This window comes from Mauremys reevesii, linkage group 4 (genome assembly GCF_016161935.1).
Source record: "Mauremys reevesii isolate NIE-2019 linkage group 4, ASM1616193v1, whole genome shotgun sequence".
NCBI classification, from domain to species: Eukaryota; Metazoa; Chordata; order Testudines; family Geoemydidae; genus Mauremys; species Mauremys reevesii.
In genome coordinates, this window is record NC_052626.1 from 30296588 (window position 1) to 30311843 (window position 15256).

The 15256-nt window shown below is 44.3% G+C and overlaps 1 protein-coding gene across 6 annotated transcripts in view; it reads left to right on the forward strand.

The window, feature by feature from the left end:
• The first annotated feature begins 8921 nt into the window (after positions 1 to 8921).
• Positions 8922 to 15256, forward strand: part of TC2N (tandem C2 domains, nuclear) — a 45820-nt gene continuing 39485 nt past the window's right edge. The window contains exons 1-2 of one of the 6 annotated variants that reach the window (XM_039533478.1): positions 8922 to 9346; positions 9784 to 10039. The gene's annotated coding sequence lies outside the window, so the exon portion shown is untranslated. The remainder of the gene's footprint in view (positions 9347 to 9783; positions 10040 to 15256) is intronic. The other 5 variants (XM_039533479.1, XM_039533475.1, XM_039533480.1 and 2 more) reach the window with 5 other exon arrangements.

Here is a 15256-nt window from a genome sequence, read left to right on the forward strand (position 1 = left end):
CCAGTTGTTAGTTTTCATCCCCACATGCACTACATGGCTTATGGCTCTGATACAAGAAAGTATTTCCAGTTTTTCTGCATGACAGGTTTAATTATCTCTAATTTGTTTTCTTTCAGGTGGAATGTTCTCCCATTGTTTATTACAGTAAATTCCAAAGGCAGTTGAGTCATTGACTGTATTTCCTTTGTCTAGGGGCTAAATGACGCTGGGTCATAGCATTGCTTTTCCTGCCTCTCACCGAATAACTCCTACGGCTGACTGCAGTAATGCATGCCATGTCAATTTGACATTCACTGGGAATATGTTGACTTACAAGCTATTCTCGGTGCTGATAAGGATCTTTCGCTGTTTCAAATAAAAATTGACAGCTAAGTTGCTCTTTAACAGTGTCACTAGTGCGCTGAAGTCACTGCACTGCAAACTCGGAATCAAGTGATATTGAAAGAGCATGGTACAGTAGTTGGTGGGAAGGGGAAAGGAGCCCAAGGGCAGGAATACTGGTTAGAAACACTTGAGCAGAATCAAACGTCCCAATAAACCTACCCATGCTAAATGTTGTTAGCACTGTTCTACGGCCCATGGCCAAAATCTTCAAACCGGGAGCATAAAATCAGGCTCTGACAGCCCTATTGGGGCATCTAAATAGAAATGGCCTGATTTTTAAACCTGCTGAGCATCTGCAGCTCACATACACTGCCATAGAAAAGGGGCTTGTGTGGAAAGCAAGTCAGTTTCATTTATGTGTCTGAATATGGCTTTAAAAGCCTGACTTCAGGCTCACAGCTTTGAAGAGGGTGGCCTCTCTCTAGCTGTTTCCCTGCGTGCTTTTAAGGTCAGTGTTGTTATAATCACTGGAGTGTCACTGTCTTCTGGGTTTGTATATAGCACTACTGCCACCTCCTTTGGCCCTATTTACAGCACAAGGATAATCTGTTTCTATGGCCAAGGGTTGTCCTCTGCTAGGGGCTGTCCCACTGCCCTTTTTATATGATCTCACAGGCAAAGCAGATGGGGTTGTCTTTCTTCAGGGAAAACCCACAAGGGCTGTGGAAGTCTGACTACTCTTCTCTCTGTCAGTACTGAGCCACAGCACTGCTGGACATGTCGTCTTTTGGCTAGGGTGTAAAACTGAGGTCCTGGCTATCTGTAGTCACTACATTTCCTGTTGCAGTTTTCCTAAGAATAGGCGTATTAACCCAACTTTCCTGACTAAATCCCAGTTGGGGAATTGCATTCTACCTACCTAAATTTCCCCTTGCACTTTCAATGGCAGTAGGCATTCCTCCCCCCCGCCCCCCCCGCCGTGTGTCTGATGTTACTGAATGCTGTTAACCCCTTCCTCCATTTCAGTACCCAGGGGCCATCATCAGTGGCAGGGGAAGTGAACTCTGTAAAGCCAGATTGTGAATCCCATATTTGTACTAGGGAGCATTTTCTCACACCGTTAATACTATTGCTTTCATTTGGACGACTCATGTTAGTAACTGCTCACCAGCATGAGTAAGAAGTTCCCAATCTATCCCATAGTTTATAAAGCATTTTGAGGTCCTCTTGGATGACAGGTGCTATACAAGAATAAGATGAGTAGTAAGGATCTTCTCGGTGTCTCATTTCCCATTCTACCTTTAAATATCTCTCCCTGCCACGGTTCTTCCATAATTCAGTCACAATATCATTACAAGATGATCGAAGTTCCTCTAACATAGAGCACTGAAATAGGGTTCAAAGCAAAGTCTGCTTGACCTTTGCATGTTAATGACGGATTTGAAGATTACACAGCCACTGCGTTGTTTTACCGAGAGCACTTGGGGAGCAATCAGTGCATTGACTGAGAAGTGTGCAATAAAGTTTACTTAGTCCTTGAATAGGCCATGAACTGCTTGAGTGAATGTACCCTTCACCCCCACTGGTCATTTTTCATCCTGTCACTTGGATACATATACATGTGTTTTTAATGTGATGTTAATCCCTGAGCTGCAGTGAAATGATTAACCCTTCACCCCAGAATGCCTTGCTACCACATATGTGGCTCTGATGGTGTTAAGGAATTAAAGCAATAGTGACTGCTGAAAATATAGCAATACTTTTGAATGGATGGGTGTTTCAAAGTTAGCAAAGGACCAGCCTTCGTGGTAAATATGAATGCTTCCTCTCAGAGCGTAAATATATACCAAATATAGCTACCTTTCCCTGCAATACATATTATACGTGTAGTTATTACTCGTGCCTCCAGTTGTTTGGAATTACTTTGTCAATCAAACACTTTCAAGAATAAATGCTATGCAATTTGCAGCTTTTAGTGTTTATGCTAACACTGGTTTGGAATAGAATTGATAATGCAGCTCAAGTTATGAGATCAAGTTACACATGAATGGAACACATCCTGCTCTGTGTAGTCACTGATGTGATCTGTGTAGACATATACACACTCATCTCATGGAGCATGGATTTATGCATTCAGCTTCATGGGAGTTGTAAAACCCTGCCCATCAAGGTGAGGATACATTCCACTATGGGCTATATAGTCTATCCTCATTCCTGGCATGGAATTCCTGGTGATATCAACAGCAGTTTTGCACAAAGAGTAGAATAGCTACTGATTGCTGTTTCCAATTGCCTAAGAATTGCACACACAGGTAATCTGTGATAAAATACCCAGTGATGTTTCTTACCCTGTCCTCTCACCCCACATGCCCCCCTGTTTTGGCTCATCTATATGTTATTTCTTGTATACTTGATTGTAAGCTCTTTGGGGCAGGGACTGTTTTGTTATATGTCTGTACAGTGCCATAATTCAGGGCAACTGCTCCTGTATTTGCCTTTTATAGTCCAGCAAAGACACCCACACTCAGTCACCTCTCTTGGGCAGAGACACCTGTCTCTCCCCCTCCCTCCTAACCAAGGTATTACCAGGCTACACAATTCCGTCCCTTTACACACTGTGTTATTCCCCAGCAAGGCATAGAGTCACTGCAGATAATTCCACAATAATACATAAATATTTGCATTTTTAATATAGTGAAGTCCTAAGATACTTCAACTTAATTCAAAAGAGTTTAACTTAATTACATACAGTTTGTCCAGGATTTTGTCATACCTGTCACATACAGCACCTTGTACAATGGATCCCTCACCTGACTGAGAATTCTAGGTGCTACTGTACTATAAACATTAATTTGTTGATGAAGAAGAATGGATTATTGGTTTAGTATCGACTCAATGGTAAGAGTCTACCTACCAAATCGCTACCACCACTTCCAACACCACTCTGGATTTTCCTTGAGGGTTTGGATAGAGCTCTCAGCTAAATATTGCCCAGCTCCAATCCTGCATAACCTGTAAGAGATGACACAGTCATGGACTAGCTCCTCAGATGACACAAATCAGCAGAGCTCTATTGAAATTGGAAATGGAATTAAAATGGAGCTATCCTGATCAGAGGTGGATTAAGATTTATTGGGGCCCTGGGCACAAAGAACATTGGGGGTCCCTCCACACACACCCTACAGGCCCCCGTCCCCTGCTCCTCCCCTTCCCCCTTGGCCCTGCCTCCAGGCCTGGCCGGAAGTCAGGCCATGGTAAAAGCTGCCCAGGGAGCCTGGGCTGCTGTGGGGAGCCCTGGACCCTCCACCTGTCCTGGATGGTGGGCCCTGGAGGGCAGGGACATGGGCTGGGGGCTGCTCTCGGGCATCCCGGCTCCTTGCCCCGGACAGATGGAGGGTCTAGGGCTCCCCACAGCTGCCTGGGCTGCACAGAAATAAATATGAATGAAAATAAATGGTTCAATGCACTAAAAACGTGGCTATCTTCAAGATGTCATCTTGTCACTACATGGTTTGGTTTTGAATTAATAACCCTGCTGACACTTGTGGCATTAGTTCTGGAGCCTGCACTATCAGGTGCGTGAGTGTGGACAGCTGCAGCTGTCTGTCCACATTATACAGCATTATGCCAGAGAACTCTGCCAAAGTGCCAAATATTGTAATAGCTGAGACATGAGGATTTTTATTAAAACAATATCTGTTGGTAAGTGTTGAAGACTGGGAGTCAGGACACTTGAGTTTTCTAACTAGCAGTGATACTTGATTCACTTTGTGCTTGACTGTAGGCAATTGACTTAACCTCTGTATGTTTCACTATGCCCATGTGTAAAATGGGAGGAAAGGGGGGGCAGCTCCATGTGGGAGGGAGGGGGAAGGAAAGTGACTTAGGAGGGCAGCTCCACATGGGAGGGAGAAGCTCGGGGGAGGGGGCAGCTTCGCACAGGAGGAATATGCTCAATGCTCACCTGGTCCAGCTTGGGGCCTCAAGGGGGAAGAGGAGGAGCAAGTGTGGGGCAGAGTTCTGGCTTGTGGAGGGGACCCTCCAATTGTCCAGGGCCCCTGGGCATGGGCCCCATACGGTAATCCACCACTGATCCTGTTTTACACCAGCTGAGGATCTGGCCCCATACTGCAACATGGCATGGCTGTAGTAAAACGCTTGGTAGGCTTCCACCTTGAATAAAGGCTGCTCCCTCTTTGAGAGTATTGTGCATTTATTTCTTTAGCTTCTCCTTTTCATTTTCTCCTTCAGTAGCAACCTCCGGCATTTGTATTCCTTGCAAGGTTCATATGCTAGGGAGAGTACAGTTCTTTTTAAGCCTTGATTATGCATGTACTTAAGTGCTCTCCTGAATCGGGGCCGCTATTACCAAGCTAATTATGACTGCGCTACTTGAAAACACAAAGGCTTCTTTGTTTATAGCTATTGTTCCTTAACATAACTTTGATTCAGGTTAAGTAAAGTAGCTCTGTGAGATCTGTTATGTCCTTGGCTTAAAAAATAAAACAACTTTTTACTAGGTTACACTAATATTTTGTAATTCATTCTTTATATTATTCAATAAAGCTCTGCACAAACAATCCATCCCACAGGAGGAATATGTGCCAGATGTCAGACACATTTGCTTTAGATACCAGAGTTCATGAGCTTTTATGTTTGTTAATGTGATGCCATGGAAATTATTTAAAAAAAATAAAAGTATAGCAGAATCAGGTGTTCTTACAGGCAGTTTTCAATGATATAATCTTTCCTGGAACAGGTCTTTCCTGTTTTTTTCCTAAGCATTCAAGTATTGGGAACAATTGTAACCTTACTATTGAACTGAGTCCAGCTGTACTATGATTTGCACTGAAATAAAGACAACGTCAAAGACATCTCCGGTTTCACAGTCACGTGGTGCATAGGTTGGTTTATAGCATAATATCAGAATAAGAAATTATTTTAACGATGCTGATTAAAATGACAAAAGGGGTATGCCCACTATTATTGACTGTTTGTATTACCATAGTGCCTAGGACCCCTAGAGGTGGACCAGGACCCCACTGTGATTCTTAGACGTAGTGTACTAGGTCTTAAAGTCAGAGACCCACTGCCTGGCACATTCTCATAGACTTAAGATGCCTTGAAGAGGTCCTGCGATGCCCTGGGCTCTATTGTCAACAATATGCTGATAGTATCTAGTTCCATCTCCTTGTCAGTGGATATGACAATGGCATCACAAAGCCTACACAAGATCAGTGCCCAGATGAAGAGCAACTGGCTCATACTGAATCCAAAGAAGACTGAAATGATACTGTTGATCAGTGCCAGAACCATGGCACTGACCTCTCCATCAAGCTATCCTCCATTAATCAAGATGGTAGGACATCTCATGGTCTTCCTAGTGTCATCACTAATCCTGGATACCCAGGCAGAAACAATGGCAAGAAATGCCTTCTTCCACCTCCTTCTTGCCAAGAAACTGCACCCGTTCCTCTCAGATGATTATCTCTTCACAGTGACCCATATGTTTGTCACTCTCTAGGGCTGAAGATGGAAGCAAGATGGAAACTTCAGCTTACACAGAACCCAGTGTCCAGCCTTGAGAACAAATCACATCACTGTCCTACATACCCTGTCCTCCACATCCTATATACCCTGTCCTCCAGTTCCTGTCCCATGCCAATCTGAGGGCTTGAAGAAGGCCCAGCTACCTCAGAAACAACCTCGCTATTCACAACACATCAGTACAGCTGAACTTCTGTGTGTCAGAAGACACAGTCCAGAGTAAAACTCATGAGAGACAGAGAAGGTTTTTTTTGTCAACCGCCTTCAGAAGTGGGATGACATACCAGCATCAAAAAGACTGAGCCCAACTTGGCTTATTTTCAGAGCATGTTTTATAGCTTTTCATAAAAGTTTTCTTGCTATAACTGAAGGCAAGGAATTACAACAATAAGAAGACAAAACAAACCACCCCAAAGACACAGTTAACCAAGGCTGCTGAACCAGGAGAGGCAAAGCAAAGAGACTGCTATGGACAATTCTGGTGTATCTTACTACTTAATTATTTGATGCTCTGTGCTCCCTAGAAACACTTTAGATAGATTTATATAGATAGTGTATTAGAGTTGTGTTTCAAAAGCATTGCAGTATTGAATATCTGGCAGTCATTGCAAATAGTAGCTAGAAATCTCAAAGAGAAATGTCAGAAAAAAAAATAAAAAAATATATAATAAAAAAAAAAAAAAAAAAAATATAATCAGCTCTATATATATAAAATGATGACCCCCCCCCTGTTGGGGGTGGGGGAAAAAAAAAAAAACAATGAGAAGAGAAGGAGAAAGCCAGTTGTCTGTTAAACAAAAAAGCAAGGTGGCAAGTGGAAAAAAGTGAAAGAGATTATTCTTTTTTTTTATTATTCAGGATGCAGTTTGGGGTTCCTCCCAATGAGAACAGGGAACTCTGTCCCTTGTTCCTCCCAAGGGACAGAGTCTGAAGAAGTTTTTATGGAATTGAAAGACTCTGGCTGCAGAAGTTGGCTGCAAGGAAGGTGTATTAACTCCTTACAGGCTCTAGCTGCGAAGAATTTATATTCTGCTGTTTAAAGACCTTGCCTGCTGGGCACTTTTCTCTCTCAGAAGGCTATGGATATGACAGCTTTCTTTAATGGCTAAGCATATACCTGAGCCAGGCACCCTTTGCTGTGTGCCCCCGCAAAACCCTAGTTTTAAATCCTGAAAGCTGGACAAGGAATAGATGCTGATGTATGCTTACCAAAACAACTGCTGTATGCCCAATTCACCAAAGGGGAAAGGAAATGAGGAAGCCAAAAGAAACACTTTAAAGACATCCTCAAGGTAAACATCAAGAGACGTGGCATCGAAACAGCACACTGGGAGACACCAGCACAGGATAGGGATAACTGGCGAAGACTTGTCAGAGAGGGAACATCTACTTTTGAGGAAAATCGCCTTGCCCTGGTCTCAGAAAAACACCAGAAAACAAAAGAAAGACAACAGTCATGCAGCAATCGTGGCCCAACCGTATCTTCCAACACCACCTGCAATGTCTGCCAATGAGCCTGTGGCACAAGAATTGGACTCTTCAGTCACCAAAGGACCCATGAAAAATAAAACCTGTGAAAAATCATCCTCGACCTTGAGGGATTGCCGACGACGATAAATACCTACATGGGGAACAACTATCTAATAATAGGCTCTTCAATCTAGCACACAAAGGTATAATGTGATCCAGTGGCTGGAAGTTGAAGTTGAAGCTACAGAAATTCTGACTGGAAAAAAGGAGAATTTTTTTTAACAATGAGAGAAACAATTTATTAAGGATCATGGTGGAGTCTTCATCAGTGACAATTTTAAAATTGAGATCGGATGTTTATCTAAAAGATCTGCTCTGGGAATTATTTGGGGAAGTTCCATGGCCTGTGTTATACACGAGGTCAGACTCGATGATCACTGAGGTCCCTTCTGGCCTTGGAATCTATTAAATCAACTGTTGTCATGAACAGTAAAAATATATTGTTCAAATCAATTAAATGTAAAGTGATGCCTTGAAAGATTTATTTAAAGTAAGCTTCAGACAAACAGATGTTTTAGAAATAGTAGCAAATTACTTTTATGCCTTTAAAATATTGTAGCATACTAGCTAGTGTGCCCTCTGCTGGAGAGAATAAGGGCTGCTCAACCACGTGGGGGTTGGCTCTGTACTGGTGACAGAGATTGTAAGAGTCTATGCTTTTGGAGTAGGAAGAGTTGAGGCTCTGAAGTTTCATGTGGCCATGCCACATAACATGGTGACAGACATGATATTCATAGTTGGCATCAGATCTGTGACAATATGAATTTTAAATATTCTCAGACTGGGGAAACCTCAAAAGCGCTATAGTTCAGGTGCATTTAGTATGATCACTCAAAATTTGGAGACTTTTTTGAATTTTCCAAAATTCTAGACTCTGCAGAATTGCACTGGAAATCCTGAGTGCCTGGTGTCTCTATTTTCCATTTCTACAGCTGAAAATGCCACAAGTAGAGCCTCTCTCAAGGGATTTCTGGTTTTGATTTTTGCCAGAACTGGAAGGGAGGAAGGGGAAGTGGAGGAAAGAGAGGACCTACCTAAACACTGAACTTATGTAAACATTTTGGAATCTCAAGAAACATTGTTAGTGAGTGAGTCTAGAAATGAGCAAATGTTCTTGGGGAAAATTCTGAATTGCTTCACTGTATAGACTGTGAAGACTGGGGGGCTTTACAGTACAGTGCCTAGCACAATGGGGAGCTGTTTCCTGACTGGGGCCTTTGGGCATTATACCAATATAAGTAATAATTCACTCCTCCCTAAATAGTCTCTTCTATAGAGGTTTTAGTGCACTCAGCACCATAGTATGTGGGCCCAATCCTGATACTAAACGCCTAATCCCAGTCCCAATTCGTTCATCGGGAATGTTGCCATTGACTTCAGTGGGAGCAGGATGAGCACCTACGTATCACAGTAACTGGGAAGCTAATTTAATGAAATGTTTCCTGAGTTTTGCCCTTCTCAGAAATCCCCTAAGCAGCCACACCTGTGAGGCGCTGCGGTCAGCCTCGCAGACGCGAATTTACCAGGGGAACCAGCTCCCTCCTCTCCTAACAGGAGCGATCAATCACTAACCAAGGGGAACCGCTCCACTGAGGGAGGACAGATGAGATTTACAGCGGGCTGGGGCTGCAGGCTTGGAAACTCCCCCGTTGGCAGCCCTAGACTTGTCAGGCGTTAGGACCCAAGGGAAAGGCTGCCGCAGCCGGTGTCCAGGAGCGCGCTGGGCAGGTAAGGAAGCCAGTGCCTGGGGAGGCAAGTGAAGAAGGCAGAGGGCTGCGGCACCAGAATCGCTTGCAGGTTAGACAGGCGGGGAGCGGCTGAGCCCAGTTCCAGCCGTGTCAAGGGGCAGGCGAGGGAAGCCCTGGCAATGAAAGCTTAGAGCCAGCTGCCTACAGGAGAGCCGGGGAGAGGCTGTAGCTGGGAGGAACCCGCACTGAGCCTGCAGGTAGCTGGGGCAAGGTCCAGGAGCTGGGTGCGTTGAGCCAGCTGTGGGGTAGGAGCCAGCTGAGCAGAGGAGGTTGGGGGATAAATCCTGGGCATTGAGTCCTAAAGCCACCTGTGTGCGGGGGACAGACGCTAGGCACAGAGCCAGCTGGGTGCAGGTGGGAGGGGACAGACGCTGGGGATTGAGGGCTCCAGCCAGCTGGGGGCAGGTGGGAGGGGACAGACGCCGGGGGATTGAGGGCTCCAGCCAGCTGGGTGCAGGGGAGTGAGGGGACAGACGCTGGGGATCGAGGGCTCCGGGCAGGTGGGGGCAGGGGGAGTGAGGGGACAGACGCTGGGGATCGAGGGCTCCAGCCAGCTGGGGGCAGGTGGGAGGTGCCGGGGAGGCTGGGGGAGAGGCGCTGGGGAGAGCAGGTGCAAGCGCCGTCCGCTCTGCAGCATGGCGAGGGAGCCCGGCCCCCAGCTGCCCCGTGTCCTGCCCGCCCAGAGGAAGCTCCGCAGCGGTTTTGCCAAGCCCCGGCCCCTGTGAGGAGGGGAGAAGTTGGCGGTGAGTCTCACACCGCAGCCAGCCTCTGCCTGGCCCCGGCGCCCTGAGGAGGAGTCCGGTGTTTCCCGCGAGGCCGCTCAGCTGCGCCGGCCGCCGCCCGCCGGCAGGAGGATGCGGAGCCGCGCTGCCCAGGGGGAGATTGCCCAGGTAACCAGCCCAGTCCCCGGCGGCGCTGCAGCTGCCCGGGCGGGGCCGCCCCTCGCCTTGGGATTTTTGGTGCCGTCTCGCCTGACGCGGGGGATCTTGCTGCTCTGTTTGAGGAGGCTCTGAAGTCCCCGGGGGTAAAGCTCTGGGCTCTCCCCGGTCAGCTTGGCCCGGCCTCGCCACGGCCCTTTCAACCCTCCGCGGGTCAGAAGGGTTTTCCTGTTGTACTAAAGTGCAGTCAAAGCCCCTAACTGAAACCTGACCCTGCGGTAAAGGTCCAGCAGCAGCATGTGCTTGGTTACTGACCCAGTGTGAAACCCCAGGTCTTCTGAACACTGTTCTCAGTGGTAGCAGATAACAGAACAAGAAGCAATGGTCTCAAGTTGCAGCGGGGGTGCTTAGGTTGGATATTAGGAAAAACTTTTTCACTAGGAGGGTGGTGAAGCACTGGAATGGGTTACCTAGGGAGGTGGTGGAATCTCCTTCCTTAGAGGTTTTTAAGGTCAGGCTTGACAAAGCCCTGGCTGGGATGATTTAGTTGGGAATTAGTCCTGCTTTGAGCAGGGGGTTGGACTAGATGACCTCCTGAGGTCCCTTCCAACCCTGATATTCTATGATTCTAATACAGGCTCGCTTTAAAATAAAAAAACTTTCTCCCTGTTAGTGAATGATGTTGCTCTGTCCTTCAAAGGCCTAAAAAAGAAAACCACAGGCCTATGCCAGCAACAACCCCATGTCTTGTATTGTTGCACTCCAACATTAGGGAAAGTATCCAGGGCATTGGCATTATATTGTGATTATTGCCTTCTCTTTACCAGATGCAGCCCGCCTGCTCTCTTTGGCAAATTGCAGGAGTGCGTTGGCAATGTAGCTGCATAACTGATAAAGCACTTATTTTGAAGGCATGTCAGACACTCTCCACAGTCAATGGTTGGGTTCTAGAAACAATTGAGTTAATTCTCTTCCTTCCGCTCCCTTATATAATCACTTAGGCCTGGTCCACACTTATAAGGGGAGTCGAATTAGGGTACGCAAATTCAGCTACGTGAAAAACGTAGCTGAATTTGAAGTACCCTAATTCGAACCACTTACCCGTCCAGACGCGGTGGGGTCGAAGTCCGCGGCTCCCCCGTCGACTCCACCACCGCCGTTTGCGGTGGTGGAGTACCGGAGTCGACCGCGGCGCTTCCGGAGTTCGAACTATCGCGTCTATATCAGACGCAATAGTTCGAACTCCGAGAAGTCGAACTCGCCACGTCGACGGGGCAGGTAAGTGAAGACCTACCCTAATATGAAGACTAAAATTTAGCTCTACAGGTTTCACAAGAACTACATTATTGTAAACCCACACTGCCACGCAATGCGCTCTGTAATTCATGCTGTGCTTGGCTATTGCAAGAAGTGTTCCCTAAGAGTGACTAGGAACAGAGTTAGGAGAAAGTGTTTGGAGAAATTCTGATTAGGGCCAGCCTTTAACTGTAACCACTTGGTTTGTTGGTAATTAAAAATGTAAATATTAAGAGCTGATTGGAATGTGAATTGACATGTATGTACATTAGGTTTATATATACATACCAAATGTAAAATATTAGAGTGCAGATTATTATTCCATGCTGATGTATACAAGGTTCCTGTGCAAGGAAAATAAACTAATGCACTGATCCTGCAAACTGTTTTGTGCTTAACTTTACATATGAGACTGTTCATGTGTGTAAAGTATCAGAGGGGTAGCCGTGTTAGTCTGGATCTGTAAAAAGCGACAGAGTCCTGTGGCACCTTATAGACTAACAGACGTATTGGAGCATGAGCTTTCGTGGGTGAATACCCACTTTGTTGGATGCATGTGTGTAAAGTTAGACATGCATAAGTGTTTGCTGGATCAGGGCATTAGTTTTTATAACTTCACTGAATCTTTGTCACTTTTGCTAGTGGCATAAAGGTAGTTCTGTGTAATTTTAGTTGGCAAAGTATCAGTTGTAGACATTAGCGATAACCAATTATCAGTTCATGAGAGGTGCTGAGGACTCGCAACTTCCATTGACTTGAGTGGGAAGTCAAATTGAGTCAATGGGACTGAAGAAATCCATCTGTGTGCTACAGCTTGCAATATTGGGGCTTTTGTTTTTATTACAATCATGTTAGTTTTAAGCTGACCGTATCCCATTAAAAATCTGCTCACAACAGGTCTTTCCTTCAAGTTGCAAACAGCCAAGAATGGAGCTTGATGGTGGAACTAGTTACTACATTCAACTATAGAATCATTAATTTTGCATAAATTATGCCATAGTCCAGTTGTAATCCCATACATTCAGAATTTTCACATTGAATCTATTACTAAATCATCATTACTGCATGAAGTTGTTTGACTTAAAATTAAAATATTTAATGTAAACCAAGGGTCCCCAATGCGGTGCCATTTCGCTGGCATTTAGGCAGCGACGCTTCTTGTCATTGCCGCATTTCGGCAGCTGCTTGTCCGGCGGCCACGCTCCTCAGTGGCTAGTTGTCTGGTGCCCGCCACACGGAAAGGTTGAGGACCACTGATGTAAACCAAGACTGATTATGACCAAAATCCAACTGGGCATTGTTCATTCTTAAACTCAGACAAGGAGCATTGTAACTAATCTAATCATGTGCAGAGGAGCTCTTTACAGAACTAGTGGTTTAGCTTAACCACAAACAAAAATAGTGTTATCAACTGAGGCATCTCTCCCTTATTAGCAACAGAACACATCTCATATCAACATATTCTAAGTTATAATATGGGTTGTCTATTAACCCTGGTCTATTAACCTCCAAGTATCATTTGTGAATTAGAAGTGGCTTCAAAACATCCTGTTCTAAAGCCAGGCTGTACTTTTGTTAATGCATTCTGTATGCTTGGGTTATTGAGTGTGTTCAGACACTCTATTCTTACAGTGCTACTTTAATGACTGAAGATTTGGTTGTAATTAAGCTCATCTTATAACTTTAATTATTAGGCATGCTGCCATACTGAAAGCAACACATTTTCTTAGTTAAGAATGAAAGGGCAAATATTGTGGAACCGAATCTCCTTTAACTTACACTGGTGTAAATTGGCAGTAATTCCTCTGAAGTCAATGGAGTTGTAACAATGAGAGGAGGAGAACTAGGCCCTGGACTTTCCTCATTAGCAAATCTAGTAACCAACAATAGAAGTAGTTTGTGTTCAAAGATGTTCATTCCTGCACTCTGGGTTCAACTGACAATAATACTCTTAATTTTGACTTTGCTTGATTAATTGAAATAAACACTGCCATCTCAATCAGTGGGTCTTTTCTGACCATTAGCAAAACTACTCATTCCCTTCTTTAGGCTTTTATTTAATTTTGCAACCTAGCTAACTCTATTTAGAATAAGCTAGTACATTTCTTCAGATGCCTTAAATCTGGTAAATAACCTCACTCTAATCTTCCTCAGACAAATCCCTAACTCCCCAAACACAGAATTTGGGACTTGCTCTGTTTGAAGTCAAGGGTCAAACTCTCACTGACTTCAAAGAGCGCATTGTGTTAAATCCTGTTATTCACCCAGTGAATAACACTACTCAGTTTCCCTGGCAGCCTGATGGATGAGCATCAGTGGATGAGCCCCCTCTTCCTCCAGTCATCTAGATGGTGAGAGAATTGTTAATGATAATGGGGGGTGTGTGAGAGACAATTAAAATGTTCTAAATAAATTTTACTTGGATAGCAAACATAATTTGAAGATTTGCATTGTGACCCTTAGAAAGAAGTCAGTGATTGGGGATACATTTTATGTAAATATGAGAGGCGGTGGCTTTAGTGTGTGTGTGTGTGTGTGAGAGAGAGAGAGTGGATTCTGAATAAGAACCTGCTTATGGATTTCCCAGAGGACCTGATCTTGCAAATAGTTATGCACATGCTTAACTTTACTCATAGGAGTAGTTCCATTGAACTGCAAAGGTTTACTTGTGAATATAGTTAAACATGAGCATAAATATATGTAGGATTGGAGCCTAAACTGGGAGGAGAGTCAGATCCTGGGTTTGGTTTGAACCTATCTATACTGCATAATGTTTCCTAGCTATGTTAGCCCATCTGAACATACAGAATTACCTAGGTCACATCTCTTCTGCTTAGTATGTGTGTTCGTCTGCCCGTCATCTTAGCTAGGTTTAACCTGGTCAGTGCTTTAATAATTTATAATAAAAACCTAAAACCACCTTCACTATAAACGCTGATGCTTATCTTCTCTCTGGATTGCACCCCTGAATTTGTTAGGAAATTCTGTACTGTAGTGAAAATTGAAAATATTTGACCAGCTCTAGTGAGGAGTTCATTTTCATGAGCTGTCTGTCCATACACCAAAAGTATCTTAGGTGTGTCTTGCATAGTCTTGGGGCTCAAGAGATCTGGATTCTATTCAATGCTCTGCTTAGTGTGTTACTTTGAGTAAGTCACTAAGGGACACATTTTCCAAGTTAGGCCCTCAAGTCTAGCCTAAGACCCCGAAGTGATAAGATCCCTTCTGCCTACAGTATTCTCTCCTGGTTATAGTGTTTGTGAATGCTTACAAATGGCTCCAGTTCTTCAAGTATCAAAGGCATAGCAGAATACCTGATAGTTCTATTCTTCCATCTCATGTAAGAAAGTGGGGAGAGACTTCTGGGTGCAAAAACATCTTGGAATCACAATAAGTTTAGAACATGTTAGATAAAGTAAACCCCTTATACTTAAACTGGATTATAAAGTAACCATTGATGACTAGGATAAATAGTCAATAGTCTGCTGTGTTAGAATGGATGAAGCCCCTCATGTGGGAACTACTGCCACATTTTCACTAGAAGTCATGTTGTTCTTGCAGAAGTTTCATTCTCAGAGTTTTCTTTCATTGCCAGCCCCCATCTGAATCTGAATGATCATGCTATCCAACATTCATTTGCATTAACCACTTCCATAACTTATTTCACTGTCTTTTCTTGTCCAAGTCAGTGAACATATCTCCAGCTCTCAGGAACAATGTTATCAATACAAGAATTGCAGTGGTACTTGCCTAATGCTGTGTTAGGCACATGGCTATAGTACCTCCAACAGCTATTACAGGCCATGGCTGGGGCGTGCATGTTTCAGTATATTAAAAAAAAAAAGGTTTTAAGCATTATCATGGGACTATTTTATAATGCCCTTTCCTTTATATTTGAGCTAATCTTGCATGTGAAGAATTGGCTGAGATTTA